Source organism: Rhinopithecus roxellana, chromosome 4 (assembly GCF_007565055.1).
Source record: "Rhinopithecus roxellana isolate Shanxi Qingling chromosome 4, ASM756505v1, whole genome shotgun sequence".
In the NCBI taxonomy this organism is placed as follows: domain Eukaryota; kingdom Metazoa; phylum Chordata; class Mammalia; order Primates; family Cercopithecidae; genus Rhinopithecus; species Rhinopithecus roxellana.
Genome location: NC_044552.1, coordinates 29,783,759 through 29,807,845, shown reverse-complemented (window position 1 = coordinate 29,807,845; position 24,087 = coordinate 29,783,759). Strand labels below are relative to the sequence as shown.

Here is a 24,087-nt window from a genome sequence, read left to right as displayed (position 1 = left end):
CTTTCCGTTTAAAAAGAGTAAACATAAAAGTTTGACAGTCTGCTTAAGTATGCCTGATAGCTGGTCTGTCACTGTGGGCATGGGAAACACTTTAAACCTGACTTGGTTAATTCAATGCACTAGGCGGCTTTCTAAAAGATGCTTGACAAATGGCAGCATCAGACCAAACTGGCTTTTGTTTTGATCTGAGAGAGAGAGAGAGAGAGAGAAGGCCTCCATTGCCACCTCCTTTTGCCTATAAACTGGGAAGCTTACCTCATATGACTGAAGTCTTAAGCACCAAAAATAATGATGTTTATAAAGGACGTATGGATAAGCTGCCTGTAAATGTGGAGATCAATGACAGTTTGAAAGTGTTTGCCAGCACTTGTGGTGTAGCTAGTGAGACTCAATTTCTTGCTTGGTTCTGGTGATCAAGGACATGTATTCTAGAGTCAAGAGGATGAAGGATAAAGTTTAGGATCCAAGTTTTCTGAATGTTTGAAGTGAACATACTGCTACTTTTGAAGTATAGATGTTTGTTATACTAAGGAATTTAAATATAGAGAGTTTCAAAAGTTTGATTAAGGAAGCTAATTTGTTTCCAAGTAAATAGCACCTTCTGGCAAAGAGATAGTACAAAAATGCTTCTGTTAACCAATTTTTTAAATGCAAGGGGGGGTGGCTTGTGGAGCTAAGCAGGGGCAGGGCAGTGTTTTGAAAGCTGTGAAGATGAAATAGTATGAATTAATGTCAAGTGTTCTGAAGCTAGGGGGAATAATCATTTGGAGGGAAGGTGTGGAAGAAAAAGATGATTAATTGTGGAAGGGAAAGCCCCAGAGGCAATTACAGTACTTTTAGTTAAGAAAACAAAAGTCTGAAAACTAACAGAAACAATATCGAATTTCTTATTCTTTTAAAACATGAAATGTAATAATCATTTATATATATGACTAGTAACTTTTATTTCTTGATGGATGTTCTCAACATTTATTTAGCACAATTCCCATTCGTGTGATCAGGAGCTATCTTTTTCCGCTAAAATGAATGGATAAATACCTTGAGAAAGCGCATTGGTTTCCATTTGTAAGTCAAATAATGATTTAAATGCTGTTGAAAAGGCATTAAGTCAACCTAATGCGTGTGATTTTTTTCAGGTTTTTCTATTTAAAGCTTTCATATTAAGACCTTATTCAGCCTAAGTGTTTCTCTTCCATTTTCAATTTCTACTTTTTTAATGATAACATTACAGTTGCCCTCACTTTAGTTTTTGACATTTGGAATTGGTTTCTACGAGCATAACTGCACAGGTAACCAGTTCCCTGTTATGGAATATTAAATGTAACATGGAACAATTATGTTATTAAAAACAAATTTGGAACATATATCAGAAATCCCAGAGGCACTACGTTTAATTCACTTTAATCTTTTGCTATTTTAAACGGTTTAAATTCACTAGTCCCTGACCTTTTCAATAAACCGTACAGCAATTAAATTCAACAAACAGGGGCGCGGACCTTTGATTCCAAATAGTTGTTTTTAAAAATCGTCCAGCTGTAAATAGAAATCAACTTATTTGGGTTAAGAGAAAGTTTTACCATTTAAAACTAAAAGAAACATGAGTACAAAAAAAGATCACCTTTTCCCCACTTCTTTCTTTCACACTTCCCCCTCACACTTTTTTTCAGCATCTCAGGATATCTTTGTTAATGCTTCACTATTGTCATTAGTTTATCAGGCCAAGAAACCTCTCAAGGGTCAGACACAATACCCACTGTATTAATAACATGTGGATGATGAGAAAAAAAATAGGCCTTGACTGATTGTTAAATTAATAGAATATTCCTTCCTTAGATAGTTGACTGAAAGGATTCTGAAACCACAGTTGGGAGGAATATTTGAGGTTGGAATCATTGTGATACTTTTACACTAATTAAAATGGTTTAAGAATGTAAAGTTTGCTTAGAAAATGGGAAAAGTTTAGCTAGGTTAACAACAGGTCTTAAATAGAATAACGTACCACACCCTGTAGATTTAATTCCATTTATGTATTTCTAAAACATATTCATTGACCACTTAGAGTGTGTCTAATACTGCACAAGTTTCTTAGGAAAATAATGACAAAATCTCAATCTATAAAGGGACTAATGATCACAAGTATAGATAGAATATATTTTTTCTTGCCTTGAGGAGTGTGCGATCCAGAACAGTAGAAATAAGTGGAAAACACATACAAGAAAAAATAGATAAGGCAGTGAAGAGTATGGAGCCACCATTACTCAAAGAAGGCTTATTGGAGAATGGGAGATTTCTTTAAGCCAAGTTCTAAATCATGATGGATGTGAATTGGTGAAAAGAGTGTAAAATGTCCTGTCGGACAGTCCAGGCAAAGGGAAAATATGCAGGAAATAGTAAGGAAATTATCCTAGCTGGTATGTATGGGCAGATGATAAGAAAAAGGTTGAATTTGGTAGGAGGTATGGCAAGGGGACAGGGATGATAAAAATAATACCTAACACTTATGTACAAGGTACTGTGCTTAGTGCTTTACATACTTCATTTATTAAAGATCTTTGTTGCACTTAGCAGAAAACCAGCTTAAGTGAGTTTAATAAAGGAAATCAACTCTCATAACCAGAAAGCCCAGGGGTGCATCTAGCTATAGACAAGATCAAGTCAAGGGACTCAAATTATGTCATCAGCATAGTGTATCTTGCAATTTCTCAGCCATCCTGAGCCAATAACTGTGGCCAGAGGGACATGCTGCTTGTCATGTATCAACTCCTGAAACCAGAGGACATGAGCAGGAGAAGATTCTACAAAGAGATAGTAGGTACATGTACAAACTAGGTCCAATATGCACACCGTATCTTATTTATCAACTTACTAACTCTATAAAATGTTGTTGTTATCCTCTTTATGTATTGGAGAAAGTAGAACAGGAGATCCAGTAAACCTGGAAGAATTTACTATAGGTAATTAGGCACTATGAAAATAAAAAGGCATTAAGCAGAATGATGGAAAATGTGGTAGAGAAAGAGGAAAAGGAAGGGTCAAATCAGATATCAGATGACAAAGCAACTGTTTTGTCTGATTGAACATAAGAATAAAGGAGAAGATTGAAGAAGAATCTAAGTTCAAACTTGGGAGGTTTTCACAGTTTGGTACAATCATTGCAAATTAAGAGGTGGCAAAGGGTCGCTCGGGAGCTCCTATTGGAGGTAGGAACCTGAGGATTGAAGAAATGATGGAATCAGCTCAAGTTCTCTGGAACCTCTTTTGGTCACACTGAAATACGTATTTATTCAATTATTATTTATGAGCTGCTGGTAAGGTTCTATTTTATGCCTGTAAAGGCCACAAAGGTGAAAAGAGTATGCTTTCAGACTTGAAGGCACTTACATTCTAATCGCAGTGTAAAGCAAGGGTATTTATAACTGGAACGTGCCACAATATAAGCACTTCAAGAGAGATGCAAACAAAGTGGCAAAGTTTGGAGAAGGGGGTGAGCTCGTCTGTTTGGGAGAAGAAGGAAGGCTCTGTGAAGAAAGTGCTATCTGAGCTCCACCTGAAAGCTCTCCGGTAGGTGTCAGCTAGAAACATGGTAGAGGGAGTGTGGTCCAGGCTGAGCCACCAGCATGAGCGAAAAGAAAGAATGCATCAAAGAATAAAATTTCAACAGATGAGTCCCAAAGATCCAGTTGGCTTTTATTAGCTCTTTATGAACTGAGCAACATCCAGTCTACAAAATAGAAAGGAGCTCCTATGAGCTAAACAAGTAGGTGAATTTTATAGGCAGAAAAAAGTGAAATGAATCAGGAACAATGAGCAAATAGCAGATCGGTCAAGACTATTTTTCTTTATAGGAATATAAATGAAATCTTGTTGGTTTAATGGGATTTGACTGTCATCTCTCTCCTGATTTCTTGAAGGGTCAGATCTTACATTAAAATACAGGTTTTGGTTTGGTGTCATGGAACCTCTCAGCATGAATGACTCCATTTGGGGTCTGCTGTCTTGTCTTTAACACATGGAATGCCATAAGATTGATTCAGGAAACAGTGGGTTACCCATTGACCCAAAAATGAGGGATATGAGAGAGAAGGCTGGTAAGGTAAAGTCAGAGCATGAAGACTGTTGGGTAGGGAGCTAGACATGAAGGGGCAGGAGACCCTGGTGATTTTTTTTTTTTTTTTTTTTTTTTTTTTTTTTTGAGACGAAGTCTCGCTCTGTCGCCCAGGCTGGAGTGCAGTGGCCGGATCTCAGCTCACTGCAAGCTCCGCCTCCCGGGTTTACACCATTCTCCTGCCTCAGCCTCCTGAGTAGCTGGGACTACAGGCGCCCGCCACCTCGCCCGGCTAGTTTTTTGTATTTTTAGTAGAGACGGGGTTTCACCATGTTAGCCAGGATGGTCTCGAACTCCTGACCTCGTGATCCACCCGTCTCGGCCTCCCAAAGTGCTGGGATTACAGGCTTGAGCCACCGCGCCCGGCCCCTGGTGATTTTTAGAACTGGGAAATGACTTCAATTTCCGTGCTTTAAGTTCTAGTCAGGCTTGAGTGTGATACAGTGTGGTTTAAATTAGCTATCCAGTATGGCTTGCATTATCCTCTTTGAACTTGAATTCTAGCTAGAACATTTTACCGTATACTCAGTGGAATGCTAAACCAAGCAAGCATGAAAGCAAGTAGTACGTGACAAGTATAAATTGTTCAACTTGATCTAATGTCTTATCATTTCAACCTTTAATTAGGATTTCTATTAAATCCTAAACTCTTAACTGTGAGTGAAGCCAGGACACCATAAAATATAATTCCATATTTTAGCAGAAGTACCAGCCCTAAAAGTAGCCATCTTCTTGGCATAATTTTACTAAAGGGAGAGAAAATACACAAAAATAATAGCACATAGTAAACTAGAACCTGCATTTTGACAGGATTTCTGTAAGTGATTTATATGCATATTAAAGTTGAGAAGCAGTGAATTAGAGGATTGAATTCCAGGATTAAAATACTCTCTGAGAAAAAGGTAAAGTTAAAGGATTAATATTAGCTTTTGATTACTTAAGAATACCTGTAGTAATAAAATATGTTTCCATTTATATGAAATTCTGGAAAATGCAGACTGCTCTATAATGATAGCAGATTGGTGGTTTCCTGGATGTGGAGGGGAGGAGGGACTATAAAGGGCATGAGGAAACTTTTTGGAGTGATAGAAACATTCTGTAAGTTGATTGCAGTGGTGGAGAAAGAGGTACATGCCTTTGCCAAAACTTAAACTGTAGAGTAGCTATCTTTTATTTTACATAAATTTTACCACAATTAAGTAGATAAAGCATACCTGTTGCAATTTTTAGACTAATCATTAACATTAAAAGAATGAAAAAATGAGGATGCAACTCACAAACTAGTACAGAGGAAAAAAAGAATAAAAAATTCGACCAACCTAAAAGAAGTCAAGGAAAGAAAAGGAAATATAGTAAAGGTGAAACAAATAGAAAACAATGAAATGATGGCAAATTTAAATTCAATTTATAATTTACATTGTACACTGTAGAAAGAGTAGTCCACAATGAGTGGGACATGTCTGGAAAAGTTTAATGATTGGATGGTTAAAATGTCTGGCTTGACCACATGCATTTGTCTCCACTCCCTCCCCTAACTTCAATAATGTTAGTAAAGAATAAAAGAAATCCACAAGACAATGAAATCCACAACAACAAAGAGAATGAGGGAAAAGAACAGCAGATGAGATTTACTATCTCAAGAAATTGAACTAAAGAAGTTCTAGACGTGGGGCCACCAGGAACCAATGAAGACAGGGATGAAGTGTCACACTGAAAACGGAAATTAAAGGGAAACCCTACATACTAAATAATAAGATGCTCCCCCCAGCCCCAATCATCACCATCACATGTCCTTCCCTAGACTGATGAGGAAGGGGGAATCTGGTGCAAATTACTGGAATCTGGTGGTCTAGAATGGGGCTAAGAGAAAATTCCATGAAAACATTTCTAGTCAGTCCATCCTTTTAGTTGAAATAAATGTTTCATAGATCAAAATTCTTAGGGGTCCTACCTCTTCCCTCAATCACATTGCAAAACACTGGAATCCAGGTTTATTTGAGAACTTTGCTGCTGTTTGTTTTTGTTTTTTGAGATGGGGTCTTGCTCTGTTGCACAGGGTGGAATGCAGTGCTGTGATCACAGCTCACTGCAGCCTCAACCTCCCAAGCTCAAGCGATCCTCCCACCTCAGCCTCCTGAGTAGCTGGGACTACAGGTACATAGCATCATGCCTCGATATTTTTTTTTTTTTTTTTTAAGAGACAGGGTCTCACTTTGTTGCCTAGGCCGGTCTTGAACAGCAGTGCTCCCAACTTGGCCTTCTAACATGCTGGGATTATAGAGGTGAGCCACCACCCACAGCCAGAACCTTGCTACTTAGATTATTGTCCAAGAACCAATAGTATTGACATTTCCAGGGAGTTGGTTAAAGATGTGGAATTTTAGGGCCCACACTAGATCTACCAAACCAGAATCTGCATTTTAAGATCTCCCTACATGATTCATGTGCGTATTAAGGTTTGAGAAGCAATGGATTACAGAATGTTAGAGAATTCCATGATTCCTCTCTGAAGATGGAGAAAAGACCTATTTATGAATACTGGCAATGGAACATCTTCACTAAAACATCCAGGCTGTCACCTTTTGCCTTATGCTGAAGCTCACCTGGTATCAAGCATTCCCCACCCCTACCCCAACACAGAGTTTTAAACAGCTTTAAAAAAAATTACCTCTTAACATTGAATAAACAATCAAAAACCAACAGATATATGAGGAAAGTATCATGAAGGTCAGAATCCAAGAAAAAAGAACGGGGAAAACAGACAATATAGAGAACCAAAGAAAACAAACAGAAATCTCTATGAGCCTCAAAGAGTAGCTGGCTAGGGGTGATGGCTCATGCCTAGTAATCCCAGCACTTTGGGAGGCCAGAGTGGGAGAATCGCTTGAGGCCAGGAGTTTCAAACCAGTCTAGGTGACATAGAAATACCCCGTCTTCATTTAAAAAAAAAAAAAAAAAAAAAAAAAAAAAAAAAAGATGCTGGGCGTGGTGGCTCACACCTGTAATCCCAGCACTTTGGGAGACCAAGGTGGGCGGATCACCTGAGATCAGGAGTTCGAGACCAGCCTGGCCAAAATGGCAAAATCTCATATCTACTAAAAATACAAAAAATTTAGCTCAGTGGGGTGGCAGGCACCTGTAATCCCAACTACTTAGGAGGCTAAGGTAGGAGAATTGCTTGAACCAGGGAGGCAGAGGTTGCAGTGAGCAGAGAGAGTGCCACTGCACTCCAGCCTGGGCAACAAAGGAAGACTCCATCTCAAAAAAAAAAAAAAAAAAAAAAAAGATGGGGAGGCCAGGCTCTGTGGCTCACACCTGTAATCCCAGCACTTTGGGAGGCCGAGGTGAGTGGCTCAATTGAGCCCAGGAGTTCAAGATCAGCATGGGCAACATAAAGAAACCTCATCTCTACAAAGAAAAAAAAAAAAAAATAGCCAGGTGTGGTGGCATGTGCCTGTGGTCCCAGCTAGTTGGGAGGCTGAGGCGGGAGGATTGCTTCAGTCCAGGAGGTTGAGGCTGCAGTGAGCCAAGGTCGCAGCACTGCACTCTGGCCTGGGTGACAGAGACCTTGTCTCAAAGAAATAAAGATAGCAAGGGGAGGGGAGAGAGAGAGAGAAAGGGAAGGAAGAAGGAAGAAGGGACAGAAAAGAAGGAGTCAGAAAAGAGCAAATCTTGAATATTAAAAATGTGAAAAAATTTTAAAGTCTGTAATGGAAGAGTTAGAAGGTGAGGTTTAACAACTCTCCCAGAGAGAAAAGGAGATGGAAAATAGGACAGAAAAGAGAATAAAAAAGAGAATTTGAAGATGAATTTAAGAAGCTCAACATTCCATTTACAGTAGTTCTAGAAAGAGATGAGAATTTTTCCCAGAAATGAAGGTGGTGAGTTTCCAGAATGAAAGGCTCCCCCAGTGCTCTGGTTCAATAAATGCAAAAATATCTAAACCAAGAACACTAGTGATAGAAAAGGAAAGAATCCAAAAAGTTTTTGGAGAGAGAAAGCAGGTCAGATACAAAGAACTAGGAATCAGAATGGTATCAAGAAGCTATCAGGCAATTAAAAAAACTCTTTCAAATGCTGAGAAACAATGTTTCCAATAGAAAAGTCTATGCCCAGCCAAAATATCAAGCGTGAGAATAGTATAGACATTTGCAAACATTCAAGATTTCACATTTATCTATACTTTCTCAGGAAATAACTGCATAACATTTTTCACAAAAAATGAGGTAGAAAAGAAACAAGAAAAGTAAAATACATGGGATCCAGGAAATGGCTTTGGATCTGAGTCCCTGCCGAAATCTCATGTCAAATCGTAATCTCCAGTGTTGGAGGTGGGGCCTGGGTGGGAGGTGATTGGACCATGAGGATAGATTTTCTGCTTCCCTTTGTTACTATCATCACAATAATGAGTTCTCGTGAGATCTGGTTGTTTAAAAATGTGTGGCTCCTGCTTCCACCCTTCCTCCTGCTCCAGCCATGTATAGTGTGGGCTTCCCCTTTGCCTTCCTCCAGGATTGTAAGTTTCCTGAGGCCTCCCCAGAAGCAGATGCCACCATGTTTCCTGTATAGCCTACAGAACTGTGACTCAATTAAACCTCATATATATATATATATACACACACACGCATATATATAAAATTAACCAGTTTCAGATATTTCTTTATAGCAATGTGAGAATGGACTAATACAGGATTCAGTATAAGAAAGAAGCAAAAGATATCCCCAGGATTATGGATTATGATGAAGGGAAATTCAAGGAAGAGAATTGTGTGGCAGGTCTAAAATGAAACCATTGGAGTAGGAAGACAAAGGACTCCAGAAACAATCGGAATGGATAAACACATACATTTGACCATATGAGAGGAAGTTTTTCAATATTGATGAAGAGTTTCTGGATGGATTTAATAATGTATACATAGAAAATAAAAATTTTAAATCAGAGAATTACTAATTCCAAGAAAGATAACTCATATTGTTTTAGTCTGTTCTCATGCCAAGACTGAATAATTTATAAAGGAAAGAGGTTTAATTGACTCAGTTCAGCATGGCTGGGGAAGCCTTAGGAAACTTGCAATCATGGCACAAGGGGAAGCAAACACATCCTTCTTCACATGGCAGCAGCAATAAGTAGAATGGACAAAAGGGGCAAAGCCCCATATAAAGCCATCAGGTGCCATGATAACTCACTCACTATCACAAGAACAGCATGAGGGTAACTACCGGATGATTCAGTTACCTCCCACTGGATCCCTCCCATGACACATGGGGATTATGGGAACTACATGATGAGATTTGAGTGGGGACACAGCCAGACCATATCACACATGAAAAAGAAATATAGACTGGGTGCAGTGGCTCATGCTGTAATCTCAGCACTTTGTGAGGCCGAGGTAGAAGGATCACTTGAGGCCAGGAGTTTGAAACCAGACTGGGCGCCATAGCAAGACCCTATCTCCAATTTTCTTTTTTTTTTTTTTTTTTAATTAGCCAGGCCTGGTAGTGCATGCCTGTAGTCTCAGTTTTCTCAGGAGGCTGAGGTGGGAGGATCACTTGAGCCAGGAGTTCAAGGTTACAGTGAGCCAATCTTGTAAGCAGATCCTTCAAGGATGGTAACCAGACCAGGCACATAGTTGGCATCTGGAGACTTGGATTTTAGGCATGTTCTCCACCACTCTAACCGATAAGAGTGACTCCACTGGGAGAGGATTCATGAAAGCCTGGGCCTGGTTTCCTCTGGACTTCACTCCCTGTGTATTTTCCCTTTACTGATTTTGCTCTGTATCCTTTCAATGTGTCACAGTCATGAGTACAGCTGTATACTACTGAGTCCAGTGATTCCTTCTAGAAAATCACTGGACTTGGGGGCGATCTTGGGGACCCCAACACATGTATTTTAGTCCAAATATCTCATTAAAATAATAAGGTTGGGTGCAGTGGCTCATAGCTGTAAGCCTAGTGCTTTGGGAGGCTGAGGCAGGCAGATTGCTTGAGCCCAGGAGTTCGAGACCAACCTGGGCAACATGGTGAAACCTTGTCTCTCCAAAAATAAATACAAAAATTAGGCAGGCCTTGTGGCATCCACCTGCAGTCCCAGCTACTTGGGAGGCTAAAGTGGGAGGATCGATTGAGTCCAGAAGGTTGAGGCTACAGTGAGCCATGATGGCACCACTGCAGTCCAACTTGGGTGACAGAGTTAGGCCTTGTCTCAGATAAAATAAAACTAAGTAATATAAATAAATAAAACATCAAATAGTGTGGTTACAGGATGTGTGCTTGCAAATGAAAAAAAATAATTCAACTGATCTAATTTTTTTTGAAAGGTGGGGTCAAGGCTGGGCTCAGTGGCCCACGCCTGTAATCCCAGCACTTTGGGAGGCCGAGGCAGGCAGATCTTTTGAAGTCAGGAGTTCGAGACCAGCCTGGCCAGCATGGCAAAACCCCGTCTCTACTAAAAATACAAAAAATTAGAAGGGCATAGTGGTGGGTGCCTGTAATTCCAGCTATTCGAGAGGCTCAGACATGAGAATTGCGTGAACCCAGGAGGTGAGGTTGCAGTGAACCAAAATCACGCCACTGCACTCCAACCTGGGTGACAGAGCAAGACTCTTGTCTAAAAAAAAAAAAATTTTTTTTTAATTAATTCAACCTTTTTGTGCCTCAAGCACAAAAAGAATTTATTGGAAATTCTAGGGTTTAAGGAGGGCTCACAGAATTGACAGAAGACTGGAGGAGGAAGCTAGAAAGCAAATTTTATCCAGCCTGATCATTGCCACTACTGCCTGTAAGTAGTATCTTAAATTTTTCTCCTGTTAGTTGTATTGAAAATATGATTTATTTTTGCATATCATTTTGTATTTAGCCACGTTGCTAACCTTTATTGTTTCTAATAATTTGGCAGGTTAAGAGTTTTCTCTATAGAATTATGTATCTGTGAATAATAGTTTTAATCCTCTCTTTCAGACATTAGACCTTTAATTTCTTTTTCCCCCCAGCTTTACTGAGACATAATTGAGAAGTAAAAATTGTACATATTTAAGGTATACAATATGATGTTTTGATATTTGTATACATTGTGAAATGATTACCACAAGCCTATCTCGGGCTTATTTCACTTAGCATAATGCCGTCCACATTTGTTCTATCTAGTCAAGTCCAGTGCTGAAGTTCCCACAAAAGTGGCAGCAGAGAAGTTCTTGCAAGGGACTGGCCAAACCATCCTGACATGGAGAGAGTAGGGATTCCAAAGAAAGAAGCATTAAATGCCAGAATGATCAGTCCAAAGCACTAATCAGGGGAACTTACATGCAGAGTACATCAGCAGTCTTCATGATGGACAGTGAGAAAAAAGATGTTCTACCTAGGTATGTCAACAAAGAGATTGGGTTATAAAGCTTATATGGGGTTTTAAGGAGTTTAGCTCAGGGCCAAGGCTATTTTCTACATATTTAGCAATATGTTGATGTTTCAGTGTTTTGGACAACAACCTAAACAAATATATCAGTTCATGGAGATGTTCAAGGTCCCAGCTTGGGTTCAAGCCCAAAGGAGAAAACATGCAGCTCGCCAGGCCATAGAATGGTCAAGGCACTCTGTCTCTGAGTCAGAACAAAGAAAGAAAGGGGAAACTGGGGACCCTACAAGGTTCATCCATGTTGTCACAAGTGACAGCATTTCCTTCTTTAAATTTTTTAGAGACGATGTCTTACTGTGTTGCCCAGGCTGGATTCATCTCCTAGGCTCAAGTGATCCTCCCACCTCAGCCTCTCAAGTAATTAAGACTACAGGTGTGAGCCACAACACCTGGCTATTTTTTTTTTAAATTTTTTGTACAGATGAGGTCTCACTAGGTTACCAAGACTGAACTCCAACTCCTGAGCTCAAGCAGTCCTCCCACTTCAGCTTCCCAAACTGCTGGAATTGCAGGTGTGAGCCACCATTCCTGGTGGATTTCCTTCTGTTTAAGGCTGAATAATATTTCATTGTGTGTGTTTATCACATTTTCTTTGTCCATTTATCCATTGATGGAAACTTTGATTCCAAATCTTGGCTATTGTCAGTAGTGTGGCAGTGAATAGTTGAGTGCAGATGTATCTTTGACATATGTCCTTTTGTTTCACTTTGAAGAACTTTCCTTAGCATTTGTAAGGCAGGTCTAGTTGTGATGAACTCCCTTAGCTTTTGTTTGTCTGGGAAAGTCTTTATATCTCCTTGATTTGTGAAGGATAGCTTTGCTGGAGTTGGCAGTTTTTATTGTTGTTGTTTTCTTTCATCACTTTGAATATATCATCTTAGTCTCTCCTAGCCTACAGGGTTTCTGCTGGGAAATTCACTCATAGTGTTATGGAGTTTCTTTGGATGTGACAAGTCTTTTTCTTTTGCTCCTTTCAAAATTCTCTCTTTGGGAATTGGAGTACAATGTGTCTCGGTAAAAATCTCGTTAACTATTTGGGTTTTTGGGGGGATTAATGGACCTGGATGTTCATTTCCTTCTCCAGATTTGGGAAGCTCTCTCTCATTATTTCTTTAAATATTATTTCTGTCCCTTTATCTTTCTCTTCTTCTGGGAATCCCATAATACATACATTGGTTCACTGGATGGTATTCCACAAGTCCCATGGGCTTTCTTCATTCTTTTCCACTATTTTTTTCTTTTTGTTTCCCTGGCTGAATAATTTCAAATGTCCTGTTTTTGAGCTCACAGGTTTTTTTCTTCTGTTTGATGGAATCTGCTATTGAAGGTGTCTATGGAATTTTTTCAGTTCAGTCATTGTGTGTTTCAGCTGCAGAATTTGTTTAGTTCTTTTTATGGTTTCTATCTTTGTTGAACATCTCACTCATTTTCTTTATGTCTTGTTTTCCTGACTTTGCTTAGTTGTCTGTATTCTCTTGTAGCTCACTGGTCTACTTTAAAATTATTATTTTTAATTTCTTGTCAGGCAGTTCATAGATCTGTTTCTTTAGAGTTAGTTACTGGTACTTTATTTTGTTCCTTTGGTGGTGGTATCTTGTTTTCCTGATTATTCTTGATCCTCATTGCCTTGTGTTGATGTCTGTGCATTTGCAAAAGTAGGCGTCTCTTCCAGTCTTTGCACACTGGCTTCAGCAAGGAAAGCCCTTCACCAGTCAGCTTGTTCAGAGATTCTGGGCAGGCCAACTGGTGGGGTCTATGAGAAGGCTTATTGCTGGAGTCCCTGGACAGCATGGCCTAGTATCTGAATCAGTGGGCAGGCAGGCCTGGTGCCTGGGTCTAAAGGGACCAGCCAGAGACTGGGGTCCACTGGATATATATGGTATCATTTCTCTCTCTTTCTCTCTCTGTCTCTGTCTCCGTCTCTGTCTTTGTCTCTGTCTCCACTACCCCACTCCAACTTTTAGCACAGTTTTGGATAGAAAAAGTGATAGTATAAATCTTTATCTTGTTACTTATTTTATTTATTTATTTATTGGAGATAGTGTCTTGCTCCGCCACCCAGGCTGGAGTACACTGGTGTGATCACGGCTCGTTGCAGCCTTGACCTCCTGGGCTCAAGCAATGCTCCCACCTCAGCGACCTGAGTAGCTGGGACTATAGGTACATGCCACCACACCTGCCTAAATTTGTATATTTTTTGTAGAGACAGGGTCTCACTATGTTGCCCAGTCTGGTTTTGAACTCCTGGGCTCAAGCAATCCTCCTGCCTCAGCCTCCCACCATGTCCAGCCCTGATTACATAGTTAAGAGGAATGCTTCTGACATTTCCCTATCAAGAATGATGTTTTCTATAAAGGTATGTTAGATACTCTTTAATAAATTAAGGAAAATTGTTTCTACTTTTAATTGTTTTATCATCACAAAATGCTTTCTCTGCATCTATTGAGATAATAATTGGTTTTCTCCTTGGGATATTGTGAAGTATATATTTGGTCTTTATTCTTGTTTCCTGACATACAGCCCCTAAAACCCTTGAAATCTCTGGAGGGCATTTCATGATAAGGGGGTTATAATCATAATTGATAAGGGGATGCTTTGTATGCTAGTGAGATGACTAGTGGCTGTCAGCTCATAGGTAGCTTCAGGATGGGGGCAAGTCACAGGAAAGACCAAGGCATTTTTAGAGAATTGGGATATTTAGCCCACCTCCCAATATCCGAGGAGGGGAGAGAAGCTGAAGCTCAAGTTGATCACCAATGGCTAATGATTTAATAAGTCATGTGTATGTAATGAAGCTTCCATAAAAACCCAAAAGGACTGGGTTTAGAGAGCTTCCAGATAGGATTCCTGGAAATTGGCAGGCCTGGAGAGAGCATGGAAGCTCCATGCCCCTTCTCTCATACCTCATCCTATGCATCTCTTTCATCTGGCTGTTATCTATATCCTTTGCAATATCTTTTATAATAAATGGATAAATGTAAGTAAAATGTTTCCCTGAGCTGAGTGAGCTGTTCTAGCAAATTAATCAAACCCCAGGAGGGAGTCATGGGAACCCTCAATTTATAGCCAATTGGTCAGAAACTCAGGTCGCACAATGTAAGCACAATCTATGCTTGTAACTTGCATCCAAAGTGGAGAGAAGTCTTGTGGGACTGATCTCTCAACCTATGGGTAGAGAACTCCAGGTAGATAATGTCAGAATCAAATAGAACTAAAAGACACTCAGATGTTATCTGCTGCAGAACGGATTGGTTGCTTGATGTGTGGGTATAAACCCCTGCACATCTGGAGTCACAGAAGTGTTCTGTGTTGTAAGGATATAGTAGGAGAAGCTGAGTTTGTTTTTTTCCATATCAAGTACCCCTTTAATCTGTAATGTGAAGAATTGTTTCTCTAATATTAAACCATTCTCTTAGCAATGGAAAATTCTACTTACAAAAAATATATAATATATATTAAACCATTCTTGCATCCCTGGATTAGCCTGACTTTGTCATTATATATTACCTTTTTAAAATATCTCACTGATTTGGTTTGCTAATACTTTAATATTTTTACATATAGGCTCCAAAGTGAGATTGTCTATAATTTGATTGTTTAGGGAATCAAGTTTTATTTACCTCATAAGTGAGTTGGGCTTATTTTCTCTTTTTCTATTTTCTGTAAGAGTTTTTATAAGATTGGAATAAACTGTTTCTTAAAAAGTTGGTAGAATTCACTGTCTTACTGCGTTTCTGCTGCTATAACAAAATACCTGACACTGGGTAATTTACAAAGAAATGAAATTTATTTTCTCACAGTTCTGGAAGCTGGAAAGTCCAAGATCAAGGTGCCAGCAGGTTTGGTGTCTGGTGAGGACCTAGTCTCTGCTTTCAAGTTAGCCCCTTGTTGTTGCCTCCTTCAGGGGATGAACACTATGTCCTCACATGGCAGAAGAGATGAAAGGGCAAAAGGAATGGGCCCTTTTATAAAGTCACTAATCCCATTCATGAGGACTCCATTTCATGAATTAATCATTAGCTAAAGGGGTTACCTCTTTGTTTTATTATCCTCCCTGTTTTGACACAGACGAATTACCTACCTCTTAATACTATTATATTGGTGAGACTGCTTCAACGTGAAACAACATGAGTTTTAGGGGACATTCAGATCATATAAATTATGTAATCCTGATGGCTGCGTTGTAAGAAGATTTTTACTAACTTCAGTTTCTTTACTGGTCATAGGACTTATTTCTTCTTGAAGTATGTTTTCCTAAGATTTTGTTCATCTAAGTTTTAAAAACATTTTTTTCGTCTATAGTTCATATGTAGTTATGTCCCCCTCTGCATTACTAACATTTTTTTCTCCCTCTCTCTTCTCCCCTCCCCCCACCCCCTGTAGTTTGTCAGTTTTATTAGTTTCTTCCCTATATAACAAGCTTTTGGTATTGATCCCCTCTATCGTACTTTTTAAGATTATTTCTTAAAATACCATTTTATTTTGTTTTTATAGATGATATCTCACTGTGTTATCCAGACTGGACTCAAATTTCTGGGCTCCAATGATCCTCTTGCCTCAGCCTCCCAAGTAGTCAGGACTACAGGTATACACTACTATGCCTGGCTATTGTATGTTCTTGATTGTTGCTTTAATAATTTTTATATGCTTCCTTTTACTTTCTTTGAGTTCATTCTTTATTTTCTACTGTCATCAGTTGGGTGCTTAATTATGTCATTTTCAGGATTTAATTTCCAATATAAGCATACAAGACTATATAAGTTTACCTTGAATTACCACTACTGTTTTGTTTCCCAAGTGTTGATACTTAGTATTTTTAATATTGTTCACTTCTAAATATTTTTTACACTTTTATTACAATTTCATCTTGGACTCAAGTATTGTTTCAGGAGTATGTTAAATTAAATTTTGAGATAATTATAGATTCACATGCAACTGTAAGAAATAATAGAAAGAGATCCTGTGTATGCTTTACCCAGTTTCTCCCAATTTGTAAAATTTCTCCTAATTGTAAAACTATAGAAAATATCACAATCAAGATATTGACATTAATGAGAAATCAGTTGTTAGTTTTACCAAGGATCCGTTATATGTGATGAATTACTTCTCTGTCACTAGTTTCAAGATTCCCTTTGTCCTTTGCTTTCAACAATTTGACTATAATGTGTCTAGGGGCAAATCTTTTTGAGTTTATCTTATTTTGAGTCTGCTGAGCTTCTTAAATGTGTAGGATTAATGTTTTTCACAAATTTGGAGAGTTTTGGCCTTTTTTTCTTCCAGTATTATTTTTAGGTCACTCTCCTGTGCTTCTTTGATTTCCTTTATATGTATGATAGTACACTTCATGGTGTTTCACAGATCTCTGAAGTTCTGTTCATTTTCTTTATTCTTTTTCTCTCTGTTTTTCATATTGGGGCATCTCAATTGACCTTTCTTCCAGTTTGCTAATACTTCTTTCTGCTAGTTTGAATCTACTATTGAGCTCTTCTAGTGAATTTTTCATTTCAGTTACTGTACTTTTTAGCTCTGGAATTTCTGTTTGGTCCTCGTTTATAGTTTTATCTTTTTATCAATATTTTCTTTATAGTGAGACATTATTCTCATGCTCTTCTTTAGTTCTCTAGATATAGTTTTCTTTAATTGAACATCTTTATACTATCCTATTTAAAGTCTTTGTCTAGTAAATCCAACATCAGGGCTTCCTGACAGTTTCTATTCATTGCTTCCCCTGACCCAGCCCCCACTGTGTATAGGTTATTTTTCCTGTTTCTTTGCATATCTCATACACTTTTATTTAAAACTGGTTGTTTTAAATAATAAAATGTGACAACTCCAGAAATCAGATTCCCCTTCCTCCCCAGAATTTATTGTTGCAATTGCTCTTGCTTCTGTTTGTCTAGTTACTTTCCTAAATTAATTCTGTAAAGTCTGTATTCTTTATAACGTTTGGCCACTATAGTCTCTGCTTGTTTAGCTTAGTGATCAGGTAATAAATGGACAGATATTTTCTTAAATGCTTTGAATTGATAAGTCTCCCAGCCTTTGCCAAAGGTCTGTGTGTGTGTGTTGGGATATATCCATAAAGCTCTACCATACACTAGACAACTCTGCTTTAGTCTTTACTTTCTGCTTGTGCAGAACCTCAAGGTCTGCCAGTGGTTAGAGATTAAGGTCTTCTCAAAGTGTGTTCCTGGGTACACACATCGTTCTGGGCAGGAATACAGCCTGTACATGCGTGTGGTCACCTGTACATGCATGTGGTTGTCTACATTTCCAGGAATCTGATAAGCTTTCCAAACACACTTATAAATTTCTTAATCCAGCTGGGCACAGTGGCTCATGCTTGTAATCTCAGCACTTTGGGAGGCCAAGGTGGGCAGATAATTTGAGGCCAGGAGTTCGAGACCAGCCTGGCCAACATGGCGAAACCCCGTCTCTACTAAAAATACAGTAATTAGCTGGGTATGGTGGTACATGCCTGTAATCCCAGCTACTCAGGAGACTGAGGCAGGAGAATCACTTGAACTCAGGAGGCAGAGGTTTGCAGTGAGCGGAGATCAGTGCCACTGCACTCCAGCCTGGGCAACAGAGCAAGACTCCATCTCAAAAAAAAAAATTCTTATTCCTCAGTTTTTCCTTATAATCTTTTCTTCCCTCAACTGTTATCACCTCAGGCACCCAAGATGTTAAACAGTTGCCACTAATCGTTTTCAATAAATACTCCAAAGAAAAGGCTGTTCACAGTGAATTAACCCTGAGTCAGTTCCAATAAAGACCAACCCTGAGAGCCCCTGTGGTTTCTGGGAAACTGCCAGACAAGTCAAAGAATAACTCATGGAAGATGAGCATTTAGGGGAACTCCAAGCCCATTCTGCCCCCTTCAGTGACTGCTAGGTTGCTGGTTTTCAGAGTTACCATGATTGAAGGTTGTTGGTTTCCAAGGCTACTGTGGAACTGCAGAAAGAGGGATGGCAATAGGACAAGTTAAAATGCCATCAAGCTTGTTCTTCTTATGAGATTTAGCCATTTGTGTGTGTGTGTGAGAGAGAAAAAATGCTCCTCAGACTTTTGTGAGCATTTGGTTAATTTTCAGAGTTCTAAAAATGTTGATTTTAACAATTTTTTTGCCAGTGCTCTCATTGCTTTTCTGGAGAAATCAGTTTTTGGCGATCCTTACTCCACCATTCTAAATGCAGCTCCAATCTTATTGACATTAATGCAGTCAAGATACAGAACAACTCTATCACCACAAGGATCTCTTCTTGTGTTGTTCTTTTACAGCCACGTGCATTTCCTTCCTATAACTGTCTTAAGCCCTGGCAACCACTCATCTGTTCTCTATTTCTATAATTTTGTTATTTCAAGAATTGTATAAATGGAACCTTGCAGTATATAACCATTTGGGATTTTTTTTCACTCAGCATCATTCCCTGGAGGTTTATCCAGATTATTGCCTTTATCAATAATTTGTTACTATTGCTAAGGAATAATCCATAATATGGATGTACCACTCTTTATTCACCCACTGAAGAACATCTGAGTTGTTTCTAGTTTAAGGATTTACAGATAAAGCTGCTATGAATATTCATATACAGGTTACTATGTGAATATAAGTCTTTATTTCTCTGAGATAGATGCCTAGGGGTGTAATTGTTGAGTCATATTTCATTTAGTTTGTTTTTTGTTTTTTTTTTTAAGAAACTGCCAATCTGTTTTTCAATTCAACTCTACTGTTTTACATTCCCACCAGCAATATATGAATGATTTGGTTTCTCTGCATACTTGCCAGCATTTGATGTTGTCAAAATTTTTTATTTTAACTAGAGAGAGTATATGCTGATATTTTATTGTGGCTTTAATTTGCATTTCCCTAATGGCTAATGATATTAAATATCTTTATATGTGCTCATTTGGCATCTAATGGATTATTTTTTACTGTTGAGTTTTGAGAGTTCTTTTGAGAGTATATTCTGGATACTAGTCCTTTGTTGGATATATGGTTTTCTTCAGTTTTTAGCCTTTCTTTTTATCTTGTCAACAGGGTTTCTGAGAGAACAACAGTTTTTTTATTTTTATAGAGTCCAATTTATCGATCTCTCCTTTTATGAATTACGTTTTAGTGTCAAATCTAATAAATCGTTGCTAGTGCTAGGTCTCAAATATTTTCTCCAATTTTTTTTCTTTTTTTTTTTTTTTTTTTTGAGACGGAGTCTTGCTCTGCCACCCAGGCTGGAGTGCAGTGGCCGGATCTCAGCTCACTGCAAGCTCCTGCCTCCCGGGTTTTGTACGCCATTCTCCTGCCTCAGCCTCCTGAGTAGCTGGGACTACAGGCACCCGCCTCGTCGCCTGGCTAGTTTTTTTTGTATTTTTAAGTAGAGACAGGGTTTCACCATATTAGCCAGGATGGTCTCGATCTCCTGACCTCGTGATCCGCCCGTCTCGGCCTCCCAAAGTGCTGGGATTACAGGCCTGAGCCACCGCGCCTGGCCTCCAATTTTTTTCCTAAAAGTTTTGTAGTTTTATGCTTTATACTTAAGTCTGTGATCTATTTTGAGTTAATATTTGTAGAAAGTATGAGACTTACTTCAAAGTTCATGGATTTTTGTTTGTTTGTTTTGCATATGGATCTTCAACTACTCCAGTGCCATATGTTGAAAAGGCTATCTTTTTGTCATTGAATTGCTTTTGCACCTTTGTCAAAAATCAGTTAGACATTTTTGTGTAGGTCTGTTTCTGAGTTCTCTATCCTGTTATATTGATCTGTATCTCTCCCTCTGCCAATACCACGCAGTCATGATAGGTGTAGCTCTACAAAACTCTTGAAATTGGGAAGACTGGTTCCCCCACTTTATTCCTTTTTCCAAACTATTTTGGCTATTCTAGTTCCTTTGCCTTTTCACATAAATTTGGGAATCATTTTGTGTATTCTACATAAAACCTTGCGGGATTTTAGTAGAAATTTTATTAAGCTTATATATCACTCTGGGGAGTATTGACATTTTTAGGAGTGTGTTTTTAAATTTCTAAATACATGGAGAGTTTCTTCTTTCTTTCTTTCTTTCTTTTTTTTTTTTTTTTTTTTTTGAGACGGAGTCTCGCTCTGTCACCCAGGCTGGAGTGCAGTGGTGTGATCTTGGCTCACTGCACCCTCTACCTCCTGGATTCAAGTGATTCTCGTGTCTCAGCCTCCCACATAGCTGGGATTCCAGGCATACACCACCACACCTGGCTAATTTTTGTATTTTTAGTAGAGACAGGGTTTCACCATGTTGGCCAGGCTGGTCTTGAACTCCTGACATCAGGTAATTTGCCCACCTCAGCCTCCCAAAGTGCTGGGATTACAGGCGTGAGCCAGCACAGGCAGCCTTTTTCTTTATTATTAACATCTCATTTAATTATAGTATTATCAGAGAATGTTATTATTATAGCAATTATTTGAAATTTGCTGACACTTTATGGACTAGTAGGTATTTAATTTTTATAAATGTTCCACATGTGCTTGAAAAGAATGAATATTTCCTAAATTTTAGATGAGGGGTCTATTGTGTTCTATTGTGTGATCAAAAACTAATCATGCCAGACTGGCCAACATAGTGAAACCCCGTCTCTACCAAAAAATACGAAAATTAGCTAAGCATGGTGGCACACGCCTGTAGTCCAGCTACTGGGAAGGCTGAGGTGGAAGAATCACTGGAACCCAGGAGGTGGAGGTTGCGGTGAGCCGAGATCACACCATGGCACTCCAGCCTAAGTGACAGAGTGAGACCCTGCCTCCAAAAACAACACAAAACAAAACAAAACAAAACAAATTAATTGTGTTATTCAAATCTTTTTTATTTTTTTAACCAATTTTTTGCGTACTTATAAACCCCTGGCATATTTTTAAAATTATATAACAAACTTCTTCCTTCCTAATAATGTTTTTGTCTTAAAATCCATTTTCTCTAATGTTAATACTAACTACCTCAGCTTTCTTTTGTTAGTATTTGTCTGGATTAGTCTTTTTCATCTTTTTACTTTCAACCTCTCTGTTGACTTACGTTAAGTGAGCCTATTGTACAGTATATTATTGGACTTTGTTTTTATTTCAAATTTAAGTATCTCTGTCCTAAATGGCACTTTTAGGTCACTAACTTTATTGTAATTATGATATATTTGGCCTTATTTCCATCACCTTGCTATGTGCTTTGTCCCCTTTTCACTATATTCATCCCACCACACACATATACACATTTCTTGTCTCATTTTAGATTTTTGCCTTTCCTTCCTTCCTTCCCTCCCTCCCTCCCTCCCTCCCTCCTTTCCTCCTTCCCTCCTTCCCCCCTCTTTCTTCCTTTCTTTTCTTTCTTTTGTATGTATCTTCTCTCTATTGGTTTGGAAATTATATATTCTAATTTTATTATTTCGTGGTTACCATTAAAATTTTACCATGCATACTTTAAAATGTCTTGAGCTAATCAAATCAGTAAGTCTTCTTAAGACAACATAGTCTCCCTCTGAGGTTCTGAATCTTTAGATTCAATCAATTGCTGATTTAAAATATTTGAAAAAAATTTGGCCAGGTGCTGTGACTTATGCCTGTAAGTACCAGCACTTTGGGAGGCTGATCACCTGAGGTCAGGAGTTCAAGACCAGCCTGGCCAACAAGATGAAACCCCATTTCTACTAAAAATACAAAAAGTAGCCAGGCGTGGTGGCAGGCATCTGTAATCCCAGCTACTTGGGAGACTGAGGTACAAGAATCGCTTGAACCCAGGAGGCAGAGGTTGCAGCGAGCCAAGATCGTACCACTGCACTCCCGCCTGGGCGACAGAGTGAGACCCTGTTAAAAAAAAAAAAAAAGAAATTAGGCCTCAGTAAACCTGATATTTTTAAAAAGAAAAAAAGAAATTGTATAAACACTTTTACATACCAAATATAAATAGTATAAGTGGGGATAAAGAATTTTAAAATTTATTAAAATGTATAAATATATACCCAATGAGGAAAGAAATATGGGTAGAGGTGATAGTCCCTATTCTGTAATTGCTTATGGGGCTGTGGTTGATATGTATAAATTTTCCTCTCCATAATTTGTGTCACGTTCCCTTTGCCTTCATAAAAGAACTCAGTAAGTTGGAGTTTCTTACCAAACTCACCTCATAAGAATTACTTCCTTGGTAAATCTGTCCTTACAGGGATATAGCAGTCTTCCATTAACTTTTTCCACTGGATATGGTTGTTTAAGACCTCCTTTAGAATAGCAGACCTGAGTTCTATTAAGATTTTCCTATCCTGAGGTCAAGGCTACAGTGAGCCATGAGGGTGCTACTGCACTCCAGCGTGGGTGAGAGAGTGAGACTCTATATCAAAATTTTAAAAAGATTTCCCCATCCCCACTTTGAAGCAGCAGCCTTCTTTCCCACGATGATCAAGATTTTTCAGGATCAGTCATCCCAGTCAACATCATGACCTTCTTTTTTTTTTGCCTGTTGTATAAGAGCCCCACATGACCAGCAGTGGAAACATTGTTTTGTCTTCTTATAGAAGCAGTTATCTCTTGGATCCCCAAATGCCAAGTCAGCAGAGCCCCAAGTCATGGAGAAGAGAAGCAATAATTTGATGAGTAATAAACACATTAGACTTAATCGTGAAAGGTACGATCCCACTTCCACCCCATTGTTTCTGTACCTGTATATTCTAATTACAGGAGAAGCCACACATACGCATACATTGGTTCATGATTCAGAACATATAATAGATCCTGCATGCCATTGCCCCATCCTCATGAGGTGTTGTCCCACCTGGCACAACTGGCTCTTCAGCAGGGCATTCTGCTATTCTCTAAGGCAAGCTGCCAGAGTAGGCATGGTGGGAGCATGTGTTACTTATATTCAGACAGCTTATTGTATCTTCAGCTATGGCTGGAGCCTCATTCTACATTTTATACCTCTTATAGCTTATGCTAAAATGTTGCATAGAATGCCCAACTTCATAGCTAGGTAGCTGAGACAACTCACAGTGGGCAGTTTTGACCTTAGCCCTTGGACTCCCCCAGATTCCCAGAGCATGGCTAGAGCAGTTTTCCAAAGTGAAAAGAATCACTTGCTTATGAGGCAGTGACTTTGCTCCATTACTCTAGGGACCTCTGCTGTAATTCCTGTTGAGGCCTGTCACAGATTTCCTATCGCATTCACAATTGCCACTCATTTATGGAACACTGTTGGATCCACTGGCTCATAAATGCTAAGGGAAGGAGCTTCCTATGTACTTCTGCATTATTTCAAGAAACTTCTGGCCCCTCAACTTAGTGTGGTGCATTGTCAGGTGAACACCAGGGTGGGTCTGAGTTTTGGTTAACCAGCTGAGCATATTGTTAGAACTATGCCCTGCTGCTAGCATAATGAGTCCAAAATCGTAAGGACATCCACATCAGTAAATTCAGTCCCAAACTAAAAGTATATTCCTCCTTATTTGGTGGGCAGACACAGAATCCAGTTCTGCTATAAATGGACAATATCCCTATATTTATTTTTGTGTGTAAAGCTTTTCCTAGATTTGACTTGAACTTTTATCTCTAAAAGCTTACTGG

The 24,087-nt window shown here is 38.8% G+C and overlaps 1 long non-coding RNA gene across 1 annotated transcript in view; it reads left to right on the top strand.

The window, feature by feature from the left end:
- Positions 1-24,087, top strand: part of LOC104682870 — a 37,934-nt gene that overhangs the window by 392 nt on the left and 13,455 nt on the right. The window contains exon 2 of the long non-coding RNA XR_004056993.1: positions 16,011-16,101. This is a non-coding gene — a long non-coding RNA (uncharacterized LOC104682870). The remainder of the gene's footprint in view (positions 1-16,010; positions 16,102-24,087) is intronic.